The following is an 18,627-nucleotide window of genomic DNA, read 5'->3' as shown; positions in this document are numbered from 1 at the left end:
TATATGAAAGAATTTTATTCTCGGTTATACTCTCAAACTCCCCCAGCAACTGATGATCCTTCCACACACCCCCCCTCTTCCCTCCCCATCCCCTGGCACAGTATCACCTTTCCTCAACTGACTGGTAAGATGAGAGATAATCTGTTTGCTCCTGTCACACCGGGGGAAGTATCCAAGATAATTAAATCTTTGCAGACTAATAAGGCTCCAGGCCCTGATGGGTTTGGAGGCGACTTCTATAAGAAGATGCTTCCTGACATTCTTAGCCCACTTGTGCTAGCCTTCAATCATATGCTTACCACGGGTACCGCACCTCTATACTTCAATGCAGCATATATCAAACTCTTACCCAAACCAAATCGGGATCTAACTCTCCTGGGCTCATACAGGCCCATTTCCCTGCTTGATTCAGACTACAAAATCTTGGCAAAAGTCCTGGCTGATAGACTCAAAACTGTCTTACCAGAGATTATCCACCCTGACCAAACAGGATTTATAGCTGGTAGGCACTCGGTCCTGAATGTCAGGAAGGTCATCTCGGCGGTCCATCACCTCCAACACACCGTTGGTACCGCTCCCCCTGGTGTGATAATGTCATTAGATGCTGAAAAGGTCTTTGACCTTGTCCAGTGGCCCCACTTATTCAATACTATGGACAGGTTTGGCTTTCCCTCTTCATTCCTTACCTATATCAAAGTGCTCTATACTAACCCTCTCTCTCAGATTATGTGCAATGGCCAATTCTCAGACCGTTTCCAGCTGCATAAAGGAACGAGACAGGGATGCCCCCTGTCCCCTCTTTTATTTGCAATTGCCATAGAGCCCTTAGCCATACTACTGCGTGACTCACCTGCTTTCAAAGGCATTACCATCTCCAACTACGAGCTTAAAGTCTCACTATTTGCAGACGACATGTTACTTTTTGTCTCTGAACCCCTGACGTCAATCCCTGCAATTATGTCTATTATTGATAACTTTGGCGCGATCTCTGGCTATAAGGTTAATGTTGAAAAATCAGAGATTCTTCCAATTGGTGAATACTCCCTACATCTTCCCTCTTCCCCTGTATTTACTAATTTTAAAATTACTACAGCTCCCTTGAAATACTTGGGTATATTTATCACGAATAAAGTAGCTGACCTGTACAAAGCTAATTTCTCTCCCCTAGTGAATAAGATTGCAACGTTAATGTCAACTTGGAATTCTCTCCCCCTCTCACTCCTTGGTAGGGCGGTTGCGGTTAAATCGATAATCTTCCCAAAACTATTCTATGCAATCCAGATGCTCCCCCTAGCACTGCTCCATAGAGACACTCTCACGGTTAATTCAGCTATGTCTAACTTCCTGTGGAATGGCAAACGATCTAGAATTGCTCTCTCCAAATTGATGCTTCCTAAATCTCATGGAGGCCTTGGTCTCCCAGATTTTAAATCCTATACCATAGCTGTATTTTTTAGGTATGCCAGGGACTGGTTGCTGGAAAACTCCTCGTACACTGATACCAAATTGGATCAAGCTATATTTCATCCATATTCCCCATCTGCCTTGTTACACCTCAGGCCTAGTTCCATTCCACCCCAGATTTACTCACATCCCATTTTTCATGATACGTACACTCACTGGATGGTCCTTCATAAAAAGTTGCGAAGAGATTTTAGATTCTCACCCTACCTACCCCTCTGGGGCAATACAGACTTTTCACCGTCACTCCACAACCCCTCCTTCCAGATTTGGAGACAAAAGGGCCTAGCACTTGTGAACAGGGTCTTCGACCCGGGGGGTTACGTCCTCCCCTTCGACGACCTGCAAAGGCATCATTCCATCCCAAATAATCTCTTTTACTTATATCTACAAGTCAGACACTATGTCCAGTCACTCCCGATTACTTACCCCTTGCCTAAGGAGACACATGTCATTCTCCAGCTGTTGCAGTTAAGATCCCCTATTACTTATAAGATTCGACATCTCTACTCCCATTTAATCTTAGCTACTGTTAACCCCTCAATACACGCTCAAAAGCTTCTTACCAGGTGGGCTGCCGATATCCCAAATTGGTCACACTCTGCTGAGTCTATACTTTACAATTATAATAAACAATCCAAACACCAAAAATCGGCATACTTACAGGAAACCAATTTCCGGTTCCTACACAGGGCATATGTCTCCCCAGCTCAGAGGAAACATATGGCCTTGGCCGAATCAGGGAAGTGTATGAAATGCTCAATGTCAAATGCTAAGTTGTTTCATTGTGTTTGGGAGTGCTCCAAGGTTCGCAGATTCTGGGCTAAAACTGTATGTTATTTAAATGTAATACTGCAATCCTCATTAATGCCTCTACCAGAAGCTTGCCTACTTCTAGATTTTGAACACTGGTCCTTCGGTACTCGTCCTTCCAGCTGTACCACCTTTGTTGTAACAGTCCTAACTCTAGCTAAAAAACTAATATTCATACACTGGATTAAGAAATCTGCCCCGACGATCCAAGAGCTCAAGAACCAACTTCTCCTACTATTATATTTCGATATACGAACTCAACTACTGAACCCTACATCCCCCATTTCCGCTTTCCACCACAGATGGGACCTTTTTATATCTTCCTTGGATGAGGACTCCAGTAGGACTGTTTCCACATTTTTTGGATCTCAAGAATGGGTTAGAGCTAAAGCTTTAATTGATAAAACAATTTAGAGGCGCTGTCCTAGCAGCAGCTTTGCTGCCCCTAACGATGGTCCCTACCTTTTATCGTGAGTTGGGCCTCCTACAGATGGGGGTCTTATATCCTCTGTATTGTGTTAATAGACTTCGCTGTTCCTTAGTGGCATTTATGTACCACATATGGTTTCCCCCCCCTTTTTCTTCTCCTTCCTTCTTCTACCCCCATATGTGTATGTCTTTGTCTTACCCAGTTTCACTGAATAGGTACCTATTTGCTTGATTATTGCCAATGCATACTCGTTATGTCTCTGTCATTTTTCGATTTCTGGCAAAGTTACTATTTGAAACCTTCAATAAAACGTTTAAAAAAAAAAAAAGCAGCGAGCGAACGGGTCAGAATGACCCCCTTGGTTTTGCCCAACTGCTAACAAATTTGCTGCTACGATCAGGTCTGAAGTACCCCCATTATACCTGTTAACTGCGTTATGAAACTTTAGGGCAATTATTTAAAATGCATTTCATCATGATTATATTGTAAGCTCTGTGTGACACAAAGGGGGAATTTGTTAAAAGATCAGTTATTGCCAAACTTTAGTTTTTATGTATTTCATTCCAGCAGTTTTAATATCACCAGACTCGTTCAAGTCAGAGCTGCTGTCCTTTTACATTTCAATCTAAAGAATATAAACCACAGAATGTTAAAAAGCACCAGAAAAATGTAAGAAATATGTCTCCCATAATATTTATAATTTTATTTTAGCTCTAATTACCCCCAAAATGTTTCCTTAGTGTAGTGGTATCCTTATATTAACTACATTCACGCTCTATCTTTAGGCTGGATTCAGACCTGATCACTGTCGTGCGAATTCGCACAGCAGGCGATTATGGAATGACTGCGCGTGCGTATGCACCACAATGCGCAGGTGCGACGCTAAACAGCCACAGGATGGTGCAAAAATTTTGATCGCTAGGCGTACACAAGGTGACTGACAGGAAGTGGGCGTTTGAGGGTGGTAACTGGCTGTTTTCTGGGAGTGTCTGGAAAAATGCAGGCGTCCCAAGCGTTTTCAGGGAGGGTGTGTGACGTCAGCTCCGGCCCCGATCAGCCTGATCTATCACACTTACAGTCCATACACTGCACAGGCTGGAAAAAACATTCAATGGTGAGTGAGTTGCGAACGGATTTGCAGCTGTCCGCTTCATGGTGAAGTCTTCGCACGGTGTACACATGCATTCGCACACTTGCACGCAACGGGTTTTCACTTTCCCTGGGCGGCGACTATCTGATTGCAGACCTCTGCAAATTTGCAGCACAGCGATCAGGTCTAATTTAGGTCCTTTATCCATTGGGAGTTTGAAAGAAAACCCCATGAGACACCACAGACTGCTCAGTAGTGCTCCTTGTGACGATATTAGTTCATTGCTAGGAGTCTGTCTATGTAATACATGGCCAGCCAATCAGGAGTGATTTCTCATGCGTCATCTGGCGGTTCTACAATCACCCTCTAAACTGTGCAACATTAAAAACAGCAGTTTGGAGGACAAAACCGTCAGCGATTTGCAACCAAATGTGGTTTGTTGTAAATCTGGAAGATAAGATTTTAGCAAATATAGGCAAAGTATTTATTGCAATATATGTACAGTTAGATATCCTCATCCACCATGTGCCTTATCTAGTTTTAGTAGATGCACAAAGACTTGAAAGACTTATTTATCACAATGAACCTCACCTGTATTGATAATAGCTACGTCAAGGCAACCCTAATTGTTAGTTTTTCAGAATTTCCTTGAAGTCAATATATTTGTCATTTAATTACCTATGTAATTTGTAGATATATGCTATAAAATCTTAATAAATTATAATATATGCTGAACTGCTCTCTGTCACTTTGTAATTAAATCAAGTTTAGCTTTAGGGACAACCTGAATTCCAGAATGTCCTCTAACGAGTACAAATCAGGCAGTGAGATTGACCATGTGGCTGCATTAACAAAAAAAGTTTAAGAAACTAATTATTGTGGTTAAAATCCAGGTTGAACATAATAGAAAGTCAGAAACGTATAAGAGTACTTAATTCTAAATAAAACAGAATCAAATGCATTTAGGTTAGAGTAGGGTTGAAACTCACATAGAAAATAGAGTATTGGGGGTCATTCCGAGTTGTTCGCTCGCAAGCTGCTTTTAGCAGCTTTGCACACGCTAAGCCGCCGCCTACTGGGAGTGAATCTTAGCTTATCAAAATTGCGAACGAAAGATTAGCAGAATTGCGAATAGACACTTCTTAGCAGTTTCTGAGTAGCTCCACACTTACTCGGCATCTGCGATCAGTTCAGTCAGTTTCGTTCCTGGTTTGACGTCACAAACACACCCAGCGTTCGCCCAGGCACTCCCCCGTTTCTCCAGCCACTCCCGCGTTTTTCCCAAAAACGGTAGCGTTTTTTCGCACACACCCATAAAACGGCCTGTTTCCGCCCAGAAACACCCACTTCCTGTCAATCACACTCCGATCACCAGAACGAAGAAAAAACCTCGTAATGCCGTGAGTAAAATACCTAACTGCATAGCAAATTTACTTGGCGCAGTCGCACTGCGGACATTGCGCATGCGCATTAGCGACTAATCGCTCCGTTGCGACAAAAAAATAACCAGCGAACAACTCGGAATGACCCCCATTATTCTGAGGTCGTACGGGGCTCCCATGAAAAGCTCCAAGCCCTGGTACTTTAAAGGGGATATGGTCTTTAGGTCGATAGCACTTAGGTTGACACGCATTAGGTTGACCAGTATTGGTCGACATGCATTAGGTCGGCATGGTCACTTGGTCGATATGGCAAAGGTCGCCACATAAAAACAACATGAGTTTTTCACATTTTCCGCGTGAGTTTTAAAAAAAAAATTCTTCATTCTTTTACATTTTTCATACTTTACAATACACGTGGACTATGATTGGGAATAGTAACCTGTGCCGAGCGCAGCGGTAGTGGAGTGAGGCACCTTGCCCGAAGCATGGCGAGCAACGCGAGCCAGGCGAGGTGTCACTTTACACAGAAAACGGCAGCAAAAAACAAAAAACTAATGTCAACCTATTTCAGGTGTCGACCTATTCATTGTTGACCAATAGTGGTAGACCTAATGATTGTCGACCTAGTTACTGTTGACCCTATGATCCACACCCCTTTAAAGGGATGCGTCCATCCAAGCATATCGGGCTTTAATGGATATGCAATGATGATTCAAAGCAGTATTGAGGTGCTAAAGGGGTGTGACCATGTAACATTCGCACTTTGGGTATGCCTCCCTGGCGGGCCCAGGTCACCATACAGGCTCGGGGCCAGCCAAGGTGCCCCTAATTACATAACAGTAAATTATAGTATACTTATGAGGGTAAATAGAATATGGCAGCTCACAATTAGCTGTAGAAACACACGATTTAATGATACATAGGTGTAATAATAATGGTACATTTACTTGGTTCTGGAGCGTGTGCTGTGTGAAAACACACAATGGGCCTGATTCTGAGTCAGACTCTTGTGTGAAAAATAAGTCATTTCCCATGTTCAAGTCAGCTGTGCACACTTCACGATGTGCCCGCAGATTCAAGTAGTTGTGCCGCATGGCGTACAAATAGGTCTCCCACTGTGAGCTGTCCTTTGCGGTGAGGGGACTTTCGGGTTTATGACCAGGGAGTCCATCCGCGCATGCATCGTTTGACACATGTGCTGCGGGGAGTGCTGGGAGGGATCTATCTGGATCCCTCTCAGGGCAAAGTGCGATAAGAATCCAACAGGCTTCTACTGGGTAAAACCATCTAAAGATGACCATCATGTCCAGGCTTGGTGCATATGCGAAAAATGGCCATTTCTCCGAAAACTGCATTTTCTGTGGTTTGCATTATAGCCTTCATGCATCCTGCCCTATAAGCCAGAAATAACTGAAAGCCAAGCAGTCTTTACAAAGTGTCAAATTTAATAGTAAATACAGTAAAACAAAATAGGACATGTAACAAGGGAAGGGGTGTGATAAAAAACAAACAAAAAACAATAAGTTGGGAGCAGTGGTAGCACAGGAGTCTTTCTGGTATATATAGAGATAGAATAATGGAAGACATCTGGATGGGGCTAATGGGAGGTCATGAATCTATCCTGAGGGGGAGTTTCTGGATATGGGCAGACCTCGGGGTGTGGGGGCAGTGTAATTATCTGGACTGGTTTGCGGGTTCTAGTGGGAGCCGGGCTAGCTACTATATTGATTGTTGTAAATGCCTTCTTTGACAACGCATGGCATCACAAAGCATAGAGTTTTCCATGTTTTTTCAGTGAATGTCTTGGCAATGCCCCTTATATTTGGCCACAGCCCCTCAGTATCTCCCAACCCAACCATCTGTCTCTATAGCCATGGATATGGGCTATGTATAGGGGTACTTAGGGGAACATCATGGCCATAGGTCTGTTGTAGGTGAATTTTATAAACATCCAATTCCCTAAATCTAAACCAGTAGTACTAAACTCTGTATCCTTATCTAAGGCTGGGGATGTAAGCTCTATTGTCATGCACAGACCTACAGTATTGTCATGAACTGCTCAGAGACCATAGAGCAGGGTGTTTTTTTATGTGATATTTACACAATGTACCTATGGACTTGTGATGGACTGTTGTGCCCCTTTCCCCCCTACAGCCCTGGGCAGATGCTCTGAAACTTGCAGCAGGGAAAGGGTTAACTGCGCCCTGAGTGTTGCGGCTGGCATTCGCTGGGACAGTTGACAGTTGGACTCTGGGAACCACTGGTGTGCTGAGGCAGCCATCACTAGCTGGGTACATGCTGGAGCAACGTGTGTCCAGCCGATATTTAGGCCTGACTGTCCTTCATATCGGTACCTGGGTACACATTGAGCAATGTTAATGAAGGATGGAATGATTACTATTATCTCCTTCGTTAGCATACATCAAACCTGACGACGTCACTATTAACCACGGGCACCCACATATTGGCCATACACACACCCTGATATGCAACAATGTGAGAAATATGTCAATCTGATTCGCTGGATTGGACAACATAGCGCTCAATGTGTGCCCAGCTTTAGGCTAACTGCTGATCAGGAACTCATGGTGGTGCTTAGTCTCGAGAGAGCATCTTGGCTGGGAAAATCAGGGGCGGATCTTCCCCTGACAGATAACAGGGGGAGATGACGCAGTTTCCTCTCATTCCAAGTGACAACCGGTAGGCGGGGAGAGAGGGAGATTTTGCAGGGAGGTAGCTAACAGAGCACAAAAGTAAACACCTTATAGAAACCCCCTTATCATTTCTGGACTAACGCTAACCCATAGAAGGCAAATGGTAGCCCATCGACTCAGGGCTGTAGAGAGATTGCCCATGTCCCAGGCAGAGGAAGCCGCTGGGCCCATCCAACAAGCCTGGGCATGGGTAATTAGTTCCCTCCCCCCTCAGCACCACTGTTGACTCTAACCACTTCCATTAATAGGACACACTAGAGAGGATTTACAGCTATTACAGAGACATCAATAACATTGTCAAGCTACAGTCTAGAAATGCAGCGCCTTACTGGGACAGATTCAAAGTCACAAGTTAATGGACAGTTAGATCTATTTAGCTTGACTAGTTTCATTATAAGCAGAGGTTAAAGTGAGCCGGAACAGGCGGAACTGGGTTTCGCCAGTTCCATTTGGAGACGGAACGCAGTTCCACCTCCACGGCTCACCTAACCTAAGGAAATGCCGGGCGCCTGCTGAGACTGTGTTACCAGCGGGCACCGGCTCTTTGCCCCGAAGCAGCAGCCGGAAGCCAGAGCTCAGGGGTGAGCTCCGGCTACCGGCTCAGGCAGTGTGCAGCTGGGCAGCGCTATGGGAGAGACATCACAGCGTCTCTCCCATAGCTGCGAGGAGCAGGTGCCAGACAGAGGCTGCAGTCCAGAAGCAGGAGCGGGGCTGGTGAGTATTTTTTTCTTTTTTTCTTTTGTGTGTGTAAGCACTAAGCAGCACTACTAGAGGGGGTAACTGGGGGCATATCTAGTGGGCAGCTAACAAACTGGGGGCATAACTACTGGGGGCACACCAACTGGGGGAAAACAAAATGGGGGCAAACCAACTGGGAGCACACAAACTGGGGGTATAACTACTGTGGGCACAACTACTGGGGGCACACCAACTGGGGGCATAACTACTGGGATCAAACCTACTGAGGCAAACCAACTGGGGGCACAACTACTGGGGGCAAACCACCTGGGGCAAACCAACTGGAGGCATATCTACAGCAGGCATAACTATAGGGGGCATATCTACTGGGGCATATCTGCTGCGGACATAACTACAGGGGGCATAACTACGGGGGCATTACTACTGGGGGCAATACTAATGACAGCATTGCATAGGCGGCACTTAATAAGGGGCATCACTCCTGAGGACAAAAGGGGCGCTAATGCTGTGGGCATTATGTGTATTAGGGGTGCTACTACTGTGGCTTTGTGTATAAGGAGCACTAATGTGTGTCATAACATGAATAAGGGACACTACTATGTGGTGTAATGTGAATAAGATTGTGCTACTGTGTGGCATAATTCGAATTGGGGATACTATTGGGTGACCACGCCCCTTTCTTTTCGAAGTCATGCCCCTTTTTTGCGGCGAGCGCAATCCCTTTATTTCACAAGCGTGTGTGTGTGTGTGTGTGTGGGGGGGGGGTGAGTTCCACCACCTCTCTAGGATCACTTTAAGCACTGATTATAAGTTTTAAGGAGATATCAAGAAGCTAGCCATTCACACACAGCTAATAGCCACACATTTCATGGAGACCCAGTGTAAAGAAGGATAGACAGCATATAACATATTGGTAACTTACATCATCTAGCCTCTATCGACAGAACAGTGACAGGATATCATAACTAGAATCTCCAGCTAGCTAAACCTTCAGTAAAATATGTTGAGATTCTCTTGTAAAACAGTAGAGACAGAAACTTTGTAGCCAAATAATTGAGAGAACTACAAAATAACCATTGAGACAGGGTAACTGAAAGTGACAACGGTTTCTATTCAGAAAGGAGCATCAACTCCACCTTAGGAGAAAGCTTGGTAGTCCCTGAATTTGTTTGTTTAATATACTGTATATCTTGTGGTCAGATATCGAGGAAATAAATATCAGAACGAATAATAGTGTCTTCAACTGTGCCATCTTATTTTGTGGGGCCCCAAGATGTATATACAGTAATTTCATATAATTGCAGTACCATCTGTAATAGGTTGTTAAAGTAATGGGCCCTACACACTGGCCAGTTTCCGCCGAGGTACCCAACATCCGATACGGCGGTAGGGGGTGGAAGGGGTGAGTGAAGTTTCTTCACTCCCTGACGTCACTCGACCCCATAGCCCTACATGCTAAAATGGACGAGATTGTCCATATTGGCTTGCACGTATAAACAATCCGGCACCAAAGATGAACGACTGCGGGGCCGCGCATCATTCATCATTGGTGCCTACACATATCGCTCAGTGTAATCGGTAACTGTGTAGGGCCTATAAGATTAATAAACTTTTGTAGACCATTTCTAGTAAACTGATGACTGATCTGCTGATTGTTACCATACACAAACAATCTACAGCCCCAATTGATTTGTGAAATCCAATATGAAATCCAACCTGATTTAACAATCACAATCGATTGTTGGACAGAATCTGCGAAATGTGAACCCTACACATTGTAGTTTTTTTTTTTTTTACACAGTCATCTGCAAAATGCTAAATTGCCCCAATTCATTGCTGATGTGTGGGGCCTCAACATGTTGGATTGCACGGATCAATTGAGGCTGTAGATTGCTAGTGTATAGCAACAGTCAGCAGGTTTGCACATTGTTTCTACTAAACTGATGATCCTTTCAAGATTGGCAGATCTGTATTTGCTGAAAATGATCTGCAAATCACTGGAAAATATCTGTAATGTATTGGAGCATATTGGTGGATTGGGGAATCTTCAAACTGGGGGGGGCGACCCCACATAATCTGTGAATTGCTTTTTCATGATTGCTGATGTATGGGGGCCTTTACATACTTCTCAGGTTTATCCTCCGAGCATAATAGGTGCAGTGTGTGCAGGCCCCTATGCCTGGTTGGGCCCACACATATACTTACCCATATAGTATACTTACCCGTCTGGAGTCCCGCAGTTGTGTCCCTGCAGTTCAGGCGCAAATCACTTTTAAAATGGCCACAGTGGCCATTTCCGGTAATCTGCGCATGCGCACTGGGGATGTCCCCGGGAACAAGGCACGGGCTCCATGTTCCCAGAGATGTGCGCATGCGCAGTAGACTCTAGGTTTATACCAGAGTCTACAAACTGATGGGGAAGAAGGGGGCCCACAACAGAGGCTACACGCGGGTCCCCTCCTCTCTTCAAATGCCCCTGCCTCCAAGCCACACATGCAGGCATGCTTACAATTTGCAGAAGGGTCTCCCAACAGAGGAGAGTAGGGGTAGATTTTGATGTGCAGGGTGGGACTTTCGGTGCAAAAGTTTTGTGTTTTGTGCTGTACATCGTGTACTATTTATATTACCTGTAATTATTGGTATGCTTTACCTATCTGGATATATCGAAAAAATCACCGTGCTCGGATAAAGACAATATTTGAAAGGATATAAACCAAATTGTGTTGTCTCCCATGAATGAAAAGACTCAGTAAAGCTCAATAATGTAAATATCAGTTTATATATGAATAGACAATTTTACAGACAACAGTAATACTTACATAAAATTGTAAACACATTTAGATTCATTGGTATTGCATATAAGCAGCTGCTGTTGGGTATAGTGCTACAGCACAAATGTTCTCCAATGCTTATTAATATACGTTAGTGATCATTAAAATAGCAGTCTCTCCCAAGGCAATTAATAACCCTCTTACCGGCGTCCCAGTGAGGTTTATACAATAAGCTCCGCTTTTTGTTAAGCTGTCAAAGATACATGCATTAAGTGGTTAGTAGGTTGAAAACGACATGTAGTCACAGAAATACAAAGATAATTACCACTGTGCTGGTTCCTATGCTGTAGCAATCAGGGGTCCTTCGCAAAGTGCACTTGTGATAATAACCTGTTAGAATGGTATCCTGGGCTGTTTATAAGAGTGGTATGCTGGCTGTACCCTCTATGTCCCTGCACTCTCTGTGGATGGTCCGGAAAAATACACAGAGCTGGATAGATAGCGCCGTCCACAGCCGTATAGCCAGTGGACACTGTTCCACGCCGAGAGGCAGGGGATCCGTCAGCAGAAAACCACGTGTATGCATTGCTGGTGAGGCTGGAGAGCGGAGAATCTCACAGCGGGAGACTGTGGGCAGAAGGAGTGGGCGTCAACGCGTTTCATCTCCAAGCAACCTGGAAACTTTCTCAAGACATGTTTTACCCATCTGTACATTCATTTCAGCAAGAGATAATCTGAGGTCACAGACAGCATAGCTTTCAATTGAAGAGATTACAATTTTTTTATTTCTAGAAACCAGGGGCTAATTCAAATCTATATGCAAATCCGATCGTTTGCTACAAATATGATGTTTGGGGGTCTGCACATGTGCAGAACAGGTCTTTCGATATCACTCACAGCCCATCAGCCGCAGCATTTGGGTGGCAGAGCGGGGACGGTACTCGTTCTTCAAAATGGGGGTGTCACAACCATTTTGAAGGCAGATTGGGTCCAGGGTCTGCTTTGTCAGAAGCAGACTTCCTGGACACAGGTGTCCAGATCTGACGGACAGCCTGAGTAAGCTTCATTTAACGCAGACTGGCTGGTGCCTAGAACCATTGTGAATCGTGATGATGATCCGAGGATCCATCCTCAGAAGCAGCACTCAGATCCTCACTAATGCTAACAGGAGGCAGCTATCTCCTACAGACGCCTCCTGCTACATTTGCATTTTAAGGACACCGAATTGCACAGCCGCTTCCATACAACCATGAATCAGTCTCCGGTTCTTAATGTATACATTACAATCCTCGGGTAACTGGATTTGTTGTCTACATTCCATAGCCTTCGTTTGCGTGATGGAATGTTCCGTAACTCAATCTCTATTTTACCTGAAATATAAAAGCGAAGGCTGTAAAGGAATAGCGTGTTCCCTGCCTATAATCTATATTTTATATTGTGGTCATTTCATTGTTATATTATTTTGCCACTGACCTTCCTTAATATAATTCAAACTAAGAATATTGTAAGAGAGCTCTTATTACTTATTGCAACACAAACTCATGTTCATGATTATACAGTGGGAGAGTTATCAGACTTTCCAAAAGTATGTGAGTGTGTGTTTTTTGAAAAATATGATTTGTTATCATGCTTTTCATCATCACAAATAATGGCACAGAGAACAGGCTCCTCGGACAAAAAATGAAGGCTCATTTGTCCAAAACATACAGGGGCAGATGTACTGTACTAAGCCTTAGCGAGAGATAAAGTGGAAAGTGAAAAAGTACCAGCCAATCAGTTCCTAAAGGTCATGTTTCAAACACAGAAAAATATAATTTGCAAAGTATATCGGGTGCGAGAATTAAATTTATATAAAATATCACCATTTATCACCTTATTATCAATTAGTATAAATATGCAGCTCCCAATTAGTTAGTAGTGCGGCGGTTTCTTCAGAAGAGTGTATACTGTAGCCTATACACTCTTCTGAAGAAACCGCCGCACTACTAAGGTGGAGAAACGCATAAAAAATCAGTGGTTCAGCTAGTTTGGACTCTATCAGGGCCGGTTCTAGACCATGTGGCGCCAAGGGCGAAAGTTTCCTTTAGTGCCCCCCCTCCCCTGACAGGTAAAACAGGGTTAGGTGTGCAGCAAAAAGTAGGGGAGTGGCTTCATGGAGAAGGGGTGTGGTCCCAGTTATGCCCCCTGTAGCTGTGCCCTCAGTAGTTCTGCCCCCTGTAGCTGTGCCCCCAGTAGTTGTGCCCCCAGTATTGTGCCCCCTGTAGCTGTGCCCTCAGTAGTTGGGCGACAACAACATTGCTTCAGTGTATATATTCTCTTACTGCTCATTAAAATGAAATTCAGGCAAACGTCTCTGATGGTGTTACAGGAGGATGATTCATTGATCCAAGTGCCCATATACACAATATCTGATCACACATGCAGTTCAGCCAACAAGTCAGAATGTGAAAACTGTTCCCAGCAGTTGTTCTGTGTGTCTGTTTGACTTGCAGCTTATACTTTAGCTCAGGGGAATATCAATTACCTAAAAGCCTGCAGTATTACAGACTGGTTTGCTAGAATCATATTTGGATATTTGGATCTGGGGGTGAGAGTTTGCTGCCCTTAACAGTAACTATGCTCCTCTATGCTGATGACACTCAAATCTACCTTTCCTCCCCGATCTCTCCACAGCTCTCCTCACTCATACCTCCATCTGTCTTTCTGCTATCACTTCCTGGATGTCCCAACGCTTTCTTAAACTCAACATGTCTAAGACTGAGCTGATCATCTTCCCATCTTCCCATTCTCCCGCACAACCTCACCTCCCACAATCTCATTATCTATAGATAGCACTACTATCTGCTCTAGCCCCCAAGTGTGCTGTCTTGGAGTAATCCTTGACTCCTCCCTCTCCTTCAAACCACACATCCACCTCCCCTCTCCTACAAGCCCTTCACTGGCTTCCCTTCCCTTTCAGAATCCAATTCAAACTTCTCACACTCACTTACACTCACTCCTCTCCCATTTACATCTCTGACCTTATCTCCCTTTACTCCCCCACCCGTCCTCTTCGCTCTGCTAATGCACACTGACTCTCCTGTCTTCTGATTACTTCCTCCCACTCCAAGATTTTTCACATGCTGCTCCCTTTCTCTGGAATTCTTTACCTCTCCCCCTCAGTCTCTCCACCTCTCTACAGAACTTCAAACGGGCTCTTAAGACCCACTTCTTTACTAAACCCAGCCAAATCTCATCCTAACCCTTTGTCCCATGCTCAGTCTACCCCATCTGTGTCACCCGTGTCTGTCTGCACCTCCCCTTTAGAAGGTAAGATCTCACGAGCGGGGCCCTCTTCCCTCATGTGCTTATCCTTTTCTTACTTTAATAATCCTCAACTGGCCAATTCCTGCAATTTTTTGGCCACCTTAGAACTTTTCTCTTTGTTGTTTACTAGTGTACTTATGCTTAGTTACCCTGTACTTGTCCTATATTGTCTTCAACTGTAAGTCACTGGCTTCCTGTTTTGATTATGTGCATATGTACTCTGTAATTGGGCGCTGTGGAACCCTTGTGGCACCATATAAATAAAGGATAATAATAATAATAATAATAATAATAATAATAATAATAATAATAATAATAATAACTATTTAATTCAGTTTGGGATGATTCATTTGGGAAATTACTGTGATAACCAAAACAAGAGAAATAGATATAGGGTCAAATGTGTCAAATGAACAGGTATGCTTTATACAGGCTTACCATACTATCCCTTTAAACCAGGACCCTCTGGAATTACACAGGTTCTGTGGCTGATTAAAACCAGGTGAAATGCAGGCTTGTAGTCAGCTAGCCACAGAACCTGTGTAATTCATGAGTGTCCTGGTTTAAAGGGATAGTATGGTAAGTATACCTACATACCTCTGCAAATCAGGTGTTGAAGAAAATATTTAAAAGCAGTTGTTTATCGCAAGATAAATCCCCTCATAAAGTGATATCTACAGCAATTGGTAATGTATTACTGAGGGTATAGTCCAAATTCTATGCCCAATAATAACCTGATGACTTTCCGATCATTATTGAACACATATGGATTTATGGTGCTTAAGTAGCAGCATAGTCGACTTTTGTGGAACTGTGAGGGAAGGGAGTGCAACTAGGGTTGCCACATCATCCTTTTAATTCTGGACACATATTAATTACACATGTTCTGTGGCTGGCTGACTTCAAGACTCCATTTCACCTGGTTTTAATTAGCCACAGAACCAGTGCCGGCTCCCAACATGGTACCAGCTATTTAAGGGCGGCTGCCCACTTCTAATATGGTGCCATCTATCAGCCAATCAGAGCTCACGGACCGGCTCCTTATTGGCTGCCAGGCCACGAGCTTTGATTGGCTCATGGACCGGCGCCATATTAGAGATGACTGGTGGCCGGGAATGGGGGGAAAGGCGCACCGTGTACCAGACATCATGATCGCGGTGAGTGAGCCTGGGGTTGAGGGCGGGACGGTGTGCGGTAGCTTGGGACACTTGTCCCTGCTGCCATAGCTCTCTGCCTGCATGTAGCTGAGGTGCCCAGAGTGAAGCTCCCAGACCTCAGCACACTGCGCACCGCCCATCCCCGCTGCACTCGGATATGGTTATCTGGCACTGGGTGCATTTGTATATCTGGCAGTGCAGAACTGTTGGGGCATGTGTGTATTTGGCAGCGCAGCACTGTGGGGCATTTGTGTATCTGGCAGCGCAGAACTGTTGGGACATGTGTGTATCTGGCAGCGCTGAACTGTGGGGGCATTTGTGTATCTGGCAGTGCAGCACTGTGGGGGCATTTGTGTATCTGGCAGTGCAGCACTGTGGGGGCATTTGTGTATCTGGCAGCGCAGAACTGTTGGGGCATGTGTGTATCTGGCAGCGCAGCACTGTGGGGGCATTTGTGTATCTGGCAGCGCAGCACTGTGGGGGCATTTGTGTATCTGGCAGCGCAGCACTGTGGGGCCATTAGTGTATCTGGCAGCGCAGCACTGTGGGGGCATTAGTGTATTTGGCAGCACCGTGGGGGCATTTGTGTATCTGGCAGCACTGTGGGGGCATATAATGTGTATCTGGCAGCACTGTGGGGGCATTAGGGTATCTGGCAGCACTGTGCGGGCATATAATGTGTATCTGGTATGGCACTGCTGGGGGCATATAATGTGTATCTGGCATTGCACTGCGGGGGCATATGTGCATCTGGCACTGCACTGTTGGAGGCTTAAGTGTAGCATGTTACTGGAACGTTTTGTGTATCTGCAACTATACTGGGGACATATGTAAGGAACACTACTGTGGGCATTATGTGTAAGGCTGCTAATTGTGTGTGTATGTAGAGGGGGTGTGAAAATAAACATACAGTATAGAGTTTGATAATATAAGGTTGCGAAGCCATGCCCACTTTCCCTGGAGCACACGCACCTTCGGCGCGCGCATTAGAGGGGTAGTGGGCGCTTCTAAATATTTTGCTCATGGTGCTAGTAGGTCTAAAGCCAGCCCTGCACAAAACCTGTGTAATTAATATGTGTCCAGAATTAAAGGGATAAGGTGGCAACTCTAGCTGCAACCCCACCATACTTAAGTACCAAGATGAAATCCCTATTTCAGTGTCTTCCAAGCTTGGTCCTCAAAGCCCCCTTAAAGTCCAGATTGTAAGAATGTCCATGCAAGAGCATAGATGGGTAAATAAAAATGACTGATATAATAATTAAATCACCTGTGCTCAAGCATGGACATACTTAAAAGCAGAAACAATAGGTCCAGAGCCTAGAAGACCAAGCTTTGGAAACACTGCATATACTGAACACATTACGTGCATTTTTACAAAGTCCACAAGAGGGCAGTATGGCACTGTCATTATGTGCACCACAGTGTATGCCAGTAGTCTCAAACTTTTTCTTGTATAATAAAACGGTTCTGTTAACACAAAACGTAAAGTTATTAAAGCAAAAATATATTTTTTTATACAGATAAAAAAAAAAGAAATACAAATTTAAGTTGTGATACATCTATATGTGTTGAGTATAGTATATATCCCCAGATTGCCTAAAAAATATATAATAACGATATTTATGTTGTTATAGTTTATTTTTAGCCTGACATGGTCCAGTGTGTATGGGGGTCATATCGGTGAACGATGAACAATGTACGCTCCCGCACGCCGTTCAGCATTCACCAGTATTGAGCTGACAGGCAGTTCAACCGTCAATAGGGGTAATTCAGACCTGATCACTAGGATGCGTTTTTTGCATCCCTGCGATCAGGTAATCACCACCTACAGGAGGAGGGGGTAGTCGCTGTGCAGGGGTGCAATCGCATGTGCAGGAGAGCTGCAAAAACAGAAGTTTGTGCAGTCTCTGCACAGCCCAGGACTTACTCAGCCAATGCGATCAACCAGGACGGAGCTGACATCACTATTCCTCCCACAAAACGCCAGTTCCCTCCTGCGTTTTTCTGGATACTCCCTGAAAACGGTCAGTTGCGACCCAGAATCTCCCTCTTCCTGTCAATCTTCTTGCGATCGCCGGTGTGATCGGATTTTTCGCACCGTCCCGTTGCTTTCCGGTGCTCCCTGACACTGCAGACCGTCGCGCCTGTGCATTGCGGTGCATATGAATGCGCAGTTCAGACCCGAAAACGCAGAGAAGTGATCAGGTCTGATTTAGCCCCAACGTCAGTCTGAGCTGCATGTTCGGGAATGCAGGTGGTGATGTCACTGAATGTTATCACTGAACTATAACTGAATGTTATCGTTCAACTACATAGTCGTTCACCGTCGCCATGTAAACATCAGGTAGTGTGTACCCGCTTTAAGGTGTCACAGCCTGGGTGACACTCAACTAACATGCTATGTCAATGGATACATGTAATGCTGCTATTATTATTATTATTATTATTATTAATTTGTATGGCTTGCTCTGCAGTGCCACATTGTGCTGAAAACAGCATGCACAGAATAGAGATATACAAGGGAGACAAAATAAATGCAAATCTGAAAATAAGAAGAACAAATGTGGCTTGGAGGAGAGACTGGGACAGTAGTTTGCATGTTCCGGTCTTCTGAGTGATTTGGAAGGATTAGGGTAGGACCTAATAAAAAGATGAGTTATTAGACAGCATTTAAAGCTTTGCAAGTTTGTGCAAAGTGCGAGCAGGATGGTAGAGAATTCCTTAGGTGAGGAGCAGCACAAGAGAAGTCCGGCAGACAGGAAAGAGAGGTGGCTACCAGAGATGCGGCACAAGTCACAGGCAGA

The sequence above is a fragment of the Pseudophryne corroboree genome, chromosome 1, assembly GCF_028390025.1.
Source record: "Pseudophryne corroboree isolate aPseCor3 chromosome 1, aPseCor3.hap2, whole genome shotgun sequence".
In the NCBI taxonomy this organism is placed as follows: Eukaryota; Metazoa; Chordata; class Amphibia; order Anura; family Myobatrachidae; genus Pseudophryne; species Pseudophryne corroboree.
Note: the sequence above shows the minus strand (reverse complement) of the source record.